Genomic DNA, 7,968 nt, shown 5'->3' with positions numbered 1-7,968 from the left:
AAATCTTGATATCGGTAGGCATTCATTCAAATTCACTAAGGTGGTGAGAAATGTGTATGGATATTGTTCATAAAGTACCAAGCGAAACAATACAAGGTTAAAACAAATCATAAATTTATACAGGTTCAGTGAATAAGCAAACAATGGAAATTTAAATTACAGTTTTTTTAGCCAATAGTATATGTCATGCTAAAGGAGTAGAAAACCAAGGATGTAGGTTGCACAATTTGGTGGAAATCAATATTTAATGTTTTTGTTGGTGTTCCATTGACAGTTGATGGACAGGAGGTTGAATCTCTTATGGCGTTGCGGTTGAAGCTGATCTACTTCTGCACCAAGGTGGATGACACATTCCTTTTCTGAAGTTTCTGTTGCAATACTTTTGGAGATATGGTAAATGGGCCTGCATAAAATGAAGTTAGATCCTCAATATGGTTATTGTTGTTGTCTGTTAGGCAAGACAAAACAGTGTGAAGAAAAGGTATAAACACAAACAATTGCCAAACTGACTCTCTAGGAAGTAATTAAATGGAATAGGCAATGTGTCTTCCTAAACAGAGCTGCAACATCATGGTTCTCATCTTGATAATCCTTAAATCCTCTCTGCATCCCCTCTCCCCCCAACACACATGCTAAAGTGGAAGACCGAGTGGATAAAGTTAGTAAATGGAAGCCGAATGACTTAAGAGTTGTGAAAGACCAAGTACATCACCACATGGTCAAGCTAGTATAAAGTAACCCAAACTTAAGCTGAAACTTCTTCGTTTATAAAATGAGGGAACCTCACTCACTCTTGTTACCTACCAGAAACAAAGAGCATATTTTGGAAATCAACCAAAAAATAAAATATTTCCCTTGCATAACCATCTAGGTTAACTTACAAACGTTGCATCCCATTTAACTACACGTAGGACATTAATGGAGCTAAAATAATTCGATCGTGATTTTGTCTTTTCCCTCAAAACCCATTTATGGCATATTACAGAAGCTTTCGAATAGAAGATCACCGAGCAATAAATTTTACCTTTTTTTAATCTCTCTGAATTTTCAGAGAAGAATGTAGCAGCATTGGTTACTTTAAAAAATTAGGATATGGTCAAACTCACACGGTATATTGGTGGCACCTGTGAAATACAAAACCAACTTTGTTGGGCCACTGTGCGCAACACCCTCTGCTTGTAAACCAGTAATATATAAATATATTATATAAATATAATATAAGAGTGAAAAGGGTAAGCTTTAATTAAATAAAGCACACACAAAGAAGGAAGAGGCTCGTGAGAAATGTTCTCAATTTAATTTTTTGTACCTGGCCATTAACAACGGCTCCAATGGTCAAATACCAAGAAGTGTAGGTGGTCATTCTCAGCCCAAGGAAGGACCAAATCCTGTAGTTGTGGAATGAGGGTATGATCACAGTGGTGGCACAGCAAGTTCCAAAGATATATGTCCATGTCCTCTTGTCCAAATGGTAATCTATATAGTATATATTACTGTATAATTAATCCCACGTAAAAGCACGAATTTTTAGTAATAAACATAACCCAAATCTTATTATCGCCTTGAAACTACAAATCCAAAGGCAAAGATGGAAAGCCAAGTTTGAGAATACCTTGCACAAGCTATGAGCTGGATAATAGATCCAAAGAGGAGGAAGGTGTTATATGCTGTTATAAGCAGTAGTAGGAAGAAGAATTAAGAGAAGGAAGTCTGGAAGCAAGGAAGCAGCGACTGTGAAGAACTGGAGCAATTAAGGCACGTGATAGCACATGATTCATTAAGAAGATAGAATTACAATTATAGCCTTAAAGTGTTAACTAAATGTACAAGAATGCCCTCCCCTCAATAACAGAATTAGCGTCCTATTGTGTATAAAAAGGAGTCGAGCTCCTGATGTAATGCATTGAGAAAAGCAAATAGAATTCATTTTTTGGAGGAACTGATCCCTCGAAGATCAGATATTCAGTCAAACTCTCGAGTAGTTGTTACAATTGGTATCATAGCAGGTTCAATTTTTTGGAAATTTTTTTTTTCAATTGGCAGAAGGAACTCGTTATAAAGAATTGGAGAAGGTGGTGGTTGGTTTGCGACAGAGCCAAGATCAGCAAGGGAAGAGTCTTGAAGATCACCAAGGAGCATTAGAATCCTTGAATTCGAAGTTGGATATGCTGCTTGAGGCTGTGAATGCTAATGGGAGCAGGTTGGGTCATCAGAATTCAGGGGGCAGACCAGATGGAGCAAATCCAGAACAAAGAGGTATGCAGTTTCGTGCTATTAAGATAGACTTTCCAAAGTTTGATGGGGATAATCCTATTGGGTGGGTTTATAAAGCAAATCATTATTTTGCTTTGTATCCTATGCCGGATGGACAAAAGATTTGGATGGCATCTTTGTATATGGAAGGAATTGCTTTAATTTGGTTCCAAGGTGCTGAAGAAATTGGTCTTTTTGTTTCTTGGAATGCTTTTGTTGATGCCTTACAATTGAGATTTGGGAATTCATCATATGATGATCCTATGGAAGCTTTGAAACGTTTAAAACAAACTTCTACAGTTACTGTATACAAAACTCAGTTTGAAGAAATCTCTAATAGGTTGACAAGATTGTCTGAAGATTATAAACTAAGCTTGTTTTTAAGTGGATTAAGGGATGAAATAAGATTACCTGTGAGGATGCTGCATCCTCAGTCTCTTAACTCAGCTTTTGGTCTTGCTAAGATGCAAGAAGAGTACATCCACAGTATTCGTGGTAACTTTAGAGGGGGGAATTATCAAAATTCCTTTGCACCATTTTCTGTTGGAGGAAATGGATTTACTAATAATTTAACAAGGAAAGAAAACACTCTTGTAGAAAAGAATAACAGTTTCAAACCCTCTTTGCCAATACAAAAAGTTACCCCAACCGAAATGAAGGAAAGAAGAGATAAAGGGTTGTGTTATTTCTGTGATGAGAAATGGAACCCCAGTCATAAATGTGAGAGGAAAAAGGCTAAGTTCTTTGTCATGGAAGGGATGGAGTTATTTCGAGATGATGACAAGCAAGATTGTGAGATGGAAGGAAATCAGGATGTGGATAAGATTCTGATTCCACTAGGTGAAGTTCCTGAGATATCTCTTAATGCTATAGCAGGGTATTTGAGTCCAAGAACTATGAGAATTCATGGTAAAGTTCAGGACTGTCCTGTTGTAATTCTTGTAGACACAGGTAGCACACACAACTTTCTTGATCCCATGATTGCTGGGAAAGTGGGGTTAGGAATTAATATTGCTGAGCAGGTGGAAGTACGTGTAGCTAATGGAGAGAAGATGAGAAGTGAAGGGTTGATAGAATAGATGCAGTTTCAGATGCAAGGCAATCAGTTTAACACCGATTTTTTCTTATTGCCTCTTGGTGGTTGTGATGTTGTAGTAGGAATGCAGTGGTTGAGAACCTTGGGTCCTGTATTGTGGGACTTGAATGGTTTAACTATGTCTTTCCAGCACAACAACAAGACAGTGACAATTAGAGGCATGAATGCTACTAAACCTGAATTGGTTGAGGATATTCAGATTTGTTAGTTGACTACAATTGAAAGAAAAGGAATGCTGTTACAGTTAGTTCAGCTACAACAGCCTGTTAGCAAAGAACCGATAGACAGTGAAGTTGAGGAGGTCTTAAAAAAGTTTGCTGTAGTTTTTGATGAACCAAAGGGCTTACCTCCAAAAAGAAGCCACGATCACAAGATTTATCTTAAAGAGGGTACAATGCCTATTTCTGTTAGGCCATATAGGTATCCCTTTGTACAAAAGGCTGAGATTGAAAAGATAGTTAAAGAATTGCTTGAAGCTGGAGTTATAAGATGCAGTCAATCTCCTTTTTCATCTCCTGTGATTCTTGTGAGGAAAGCTGATGGATCTTGGCGTATGTGTATAGACTACAGGGCTTTGAATAGAGAAACTATTAAAGACAAGTTTCCTATTCCTGTGGTAGATGAACTTCTCGATGAATTATGTGGGGCTACAGTTTTTTCCAAGCTAGACCTCAGATTTGGCTATCAACAGATTCGGGTGAAGGAGTCAGATATTGAGAAGACAGCATTTCGCACACATCAAGGCCATTATGAGTTTTTGGTTATGCCTTTTGGCTTAACCAATGCTCCTGCTACCTTCCAGTCATTGATGAATGAAGTGTTTCAACCATTTTTAAGAAAATTTGTTATAGTTTTCTTTGATGACATTTTAATATACAGTAAGAATAAGGAAGATCATGTGCAGCATTTAACCTTAGTGTTAGAAGTATTTAGCAAAGCATACATTGTTTGCTAAGAGAAGTAAATGCAGGTTTGCCTCTAAGCAAATAGACTATCTTGGACATTTGGTGTCTGTTGAGGGAGTGCAGGCTGATCCATCCAAGATAAAGGCCATGGTGGAATGGCCTTTGCCCAAATCCATCAAGTCCTTAAGGGGATTTCTTGGCTTAACTAGCTATTACAGGAAATTTGTAAGACATTATGGATTAATTGCTGGGCCTCTCACTGATTTGCTTAAAAAAGATTCATTTCATTGGAGTAATGCAGCTGCACAAGCTTTTGAAGCATTGAAGAAGGCTATTTCTCAACCACCTGTTTTAACTTTACCTGATTTTACTAAGCCATTTTTAATTGAATGTGATGCATCAGGTCGAGGAGTAGGAGTTGTGTTAATGCAGAATAACATGCCTTTGGCTTTTCTTAGCCAAACTTTGAAAGGAAAAGCATTGGATCTTTCTGCATATGAGAAAGAATTCTTGGCATTAGTAGTGGCTGTTAAGAACTGGAGGCCTTACCTTGTGGGCTCTCAGTTTGTCATCAAAACTGACCAACAAAGCCTAAAGTTTTTACTGGAACAGAAGATAGGTACACCTTCACAACAAAAGTGGATTAGTAAGCTCATTGGTTATGACTTCAGAATTGAGTATAAAAAAAGCAAGGAGAATGTGGCTGCAGATGCTCTTTCCAGGAGAGATGATTCAGTACACAAAAAAGTATTGCTATCTGCCATAACTGTTTTGGATCCAATGTGGTTGCAGCAGTTGAAGGACTCTTATTTGCATGATGAAGAGATCTCGACTATATGTCAGAAATTGCAGAAAGGGGAATTAATGAATCAGGCCTTTACCTTACAGAATGGGTTTTTGCTGAAGAAAGGTAGAGTATTTTTATCTTCCAAGTCCCCTTTAAAACAGCAAGTACTGGAATTTATACATAATAGTGCTTTTGGAGGCCACTCTGGTTACCAAAAGTCCTTACACAGAGCTAAAGCAGATTTTATTTGGCTAGGCATGAGGAAGGACATTAAGAATTTCATTAAAGAATGTGAAGTATGTCAGAAATGCAAAGTAGAGAATCTATTACCAATAGGGTTATTGCAGCCATTACCTATTCCTATGAAGTCATGGAGTGATATCTCTATGGACTTTATTGATGCACTTCCTAATTCAAAGGGATTTTCTGTCATTTTAGTGGTTGTGGACAGACTCACTAAGTATGCCCATTTCTTACCACTGTCTCATCCTTACACTGCAGTTTCTGTGGCAAAGCTTTTTCTTTCACAAATTTTCAAGTTACATGGTATGCCTGCAACAATTGTTACTGATCGAGATGCAACTTTCACAAGTGGATTTTGGAAAGAGCTCTCAGGTTGCAAGGTACAAAGCTTCATTACAGTTCTGCTTATCACCCACAATCGGATGGACAAACAGAAATTGTGAACAAGTATGTGCAACAGTACTTGAGATGTTTTGTTTCTGAGAGACCAAAACAATGGAGTTATTGGCTGCCTTGGGCAGAATGGTGGTACAACACTTCTTTGCATGCAGCAACTAAAATGACACCATTTGAGGCTTTGTATGGTGTACCTCCTCCCACCTTGTTACAATATGCAGCAGGTACAACTCAGAATGAAGCAGTAGATTCAGAATTGAGATCTCGAGGGGAGATTTTGTCCTTATTGAGGAAAAATTTGCTGGCAGCACAATCTACCATGAAACAACAGTATGATAAGAAGCATGTTTATAGGCAATTTCAAGTTGGTGACATGGTTTACTTGAAGTTACAGAAGTACAAGCAACACACTGTGGGAGCTGTTGTTAATCCTAAGTTGGCAGCACGATATTGTGGCCCCTTTAAGGTGTTGGAGTGTATTGGGACAGTAGCATATAGACTGGAATTACCACCAACTTCAGCTATACATCCAGTGTTTCATGTGTCCAGATTAAAGAAGCATGTGGGACCTTTGAAGATTGTTTCCTCAGCATTACCATTACAAGATGACATGGTGCAATTAGGACTGAGCCTGAGAAAGTTCTGCAAAGAAGAATGACTCCTGTGGACAACAGACCATTTATTGAGTTGTTGATTAAATGGCGTGGGGCCTCTGAGGCAGATGCTACATGGGTTTCTGTTGAGCAATTACGATTGCAATACCCTGACCTTGTGGGCAAGGTCTTTTGAAGGGGGGGTGAATTGTTATATGCTGTTATAAGTAGTAGTAGGAAGAAGAATTAAGAGAAGGAAGTCTGGAAGCAAGGAAGCAGCGACTGTGAAGAACTGGAGCAGTTAAGGCACATGATAGCACATGATTCATTAAGAAGATAGAATTACAATTATAGCCTTAAAGTGTTAACTAAATGTACAAGAATGCCCTCCCCTCAATAACAGAATTAGCGTCCTATTGTGTATAAAAAGGAGTCGAGCTCCTGATGTAATGCATTGAGAAAAGCAAATAGAATTCATTTTTTGGAGGAACTGATCCCTCGAAGATCAGATATTCAGTCAAACTCTCGAGTAGTTGTTACAGAAGGTACAATTGAATTTCCAGTACGGGCCAAGTAAACCATTGAGCACTTCAAACCACTGTCCATAGATACTCAAAAGAACAATTCATATTTTTTTTTATACTCAAATTCAAATAAATTTGAGTTGCATGAAATTGTACAGTGTGACGGTGTTCTTGAAATGCTTACCTGGATGACATGGTTCTTGAAGCTGGCATTCTCTTTCTCCTTTCGGCTTCGGTACTCAACGTATAGAATGCTAATCAGATAAGTAGTCCAGCTTCCAAGCAGACCATAAAAGACCTACAGTATAATCCCTGAAAGCATACCCATTTGAGAGAAAGAGTATGGCAGTGTTAACAGAACCTGAGCCACCTGTAAAACCAAAACCAAAACCAAAACCAAAAACCAAAATCAGTAAAATCTTTCTCTGATAAAACTGATTGAAAAAAATATTTTTATGAATCCAACTTATGACTTGAATTTTTTTTTCCCCAGCTAAACCATGCATCATAGACAAAACCACCATGCCAGAGAAAGCTTTTGAGGCCCAAACCCGACTCGTCTGCCTTCTCTTCCTCTCTGTCATTACGCTCAGTCAAGTTGAAGCTCGAGACCATGGCCTCCTCCGCTTTTTTTTAAGGTAACATTTCTTACAGACGAAGGGAAACTTTGAGTTGGACTCCGCGTAGAAGAACAAGAGCCAATAGTTGTTTCTTGCGGCTTGATTCCTGGGCTTTGAGAGTCGAGATCTGACATAAAAGAGCACCTCCTATAAGGGGGAATTAAGGAGGAACTTTTGCAGGACAATGAGCATTGTATAAGAAATTTAAAGCATACAGTTTCAATGAAAAACACCACACTCTTTCATTAATCTTTTAACCAAATATATACAAGTGCAGAAGCTGTTTTTGGTAACTACATATACACAGAAACTGATATTGTGCAAGAATAAAATTTATAATAAATGAAAATATTTACAATGAATGGAAACAGCTAGGATTCTATATTTGATCTTGATTTGGTTGACTTAGCTGGAATCAAGTTCTCTGGCCGTGATTGTCGGAATCCTCCTTAATACGCCCCCGCAAGATAGGGCTTCCATCGGCAAGACCAATCTTGGATCGAAGAAGTTCAGTACGTTGCCTAGACAATGGTTTGGTTAGCAAGTCTGCA

General features: G+C 38.2%; 1 pseudogene; it reads right to left on the bottom strand.

The window, feature by feature from the left end:
- Nucleotides 1-323: 323 nt before the first annotated feature.
- On the bottom strand, nt 324-7,709 carry LOC122278697 (annotated as a pseudogene).
- Nucleotides 7,710-7,968: the final 259 nt, after the last annotated feature.

This window comes from Carya illinoinensis, chromosome 10 (genome assembly GCF_018687715.1).
Source record: "Carya illinoinensis cultivar Pawnee chromosome 10, C.illinoinensisPawnee_v1, whole genome shotgun sequence".
In the NCBI taxonomy this organism is placed as follows: Eukaryota; Viridiplantae; Streptophyta; class Magnoliopsida; order Fagales; family Juglandaceae; genus Carya; species Carya illinoinensis.
The sequence above is the reverse complement of the archived record's forward strand: the minus strand, read 5'-3'. Positions and strand labels throughout refer to the sequence as shown.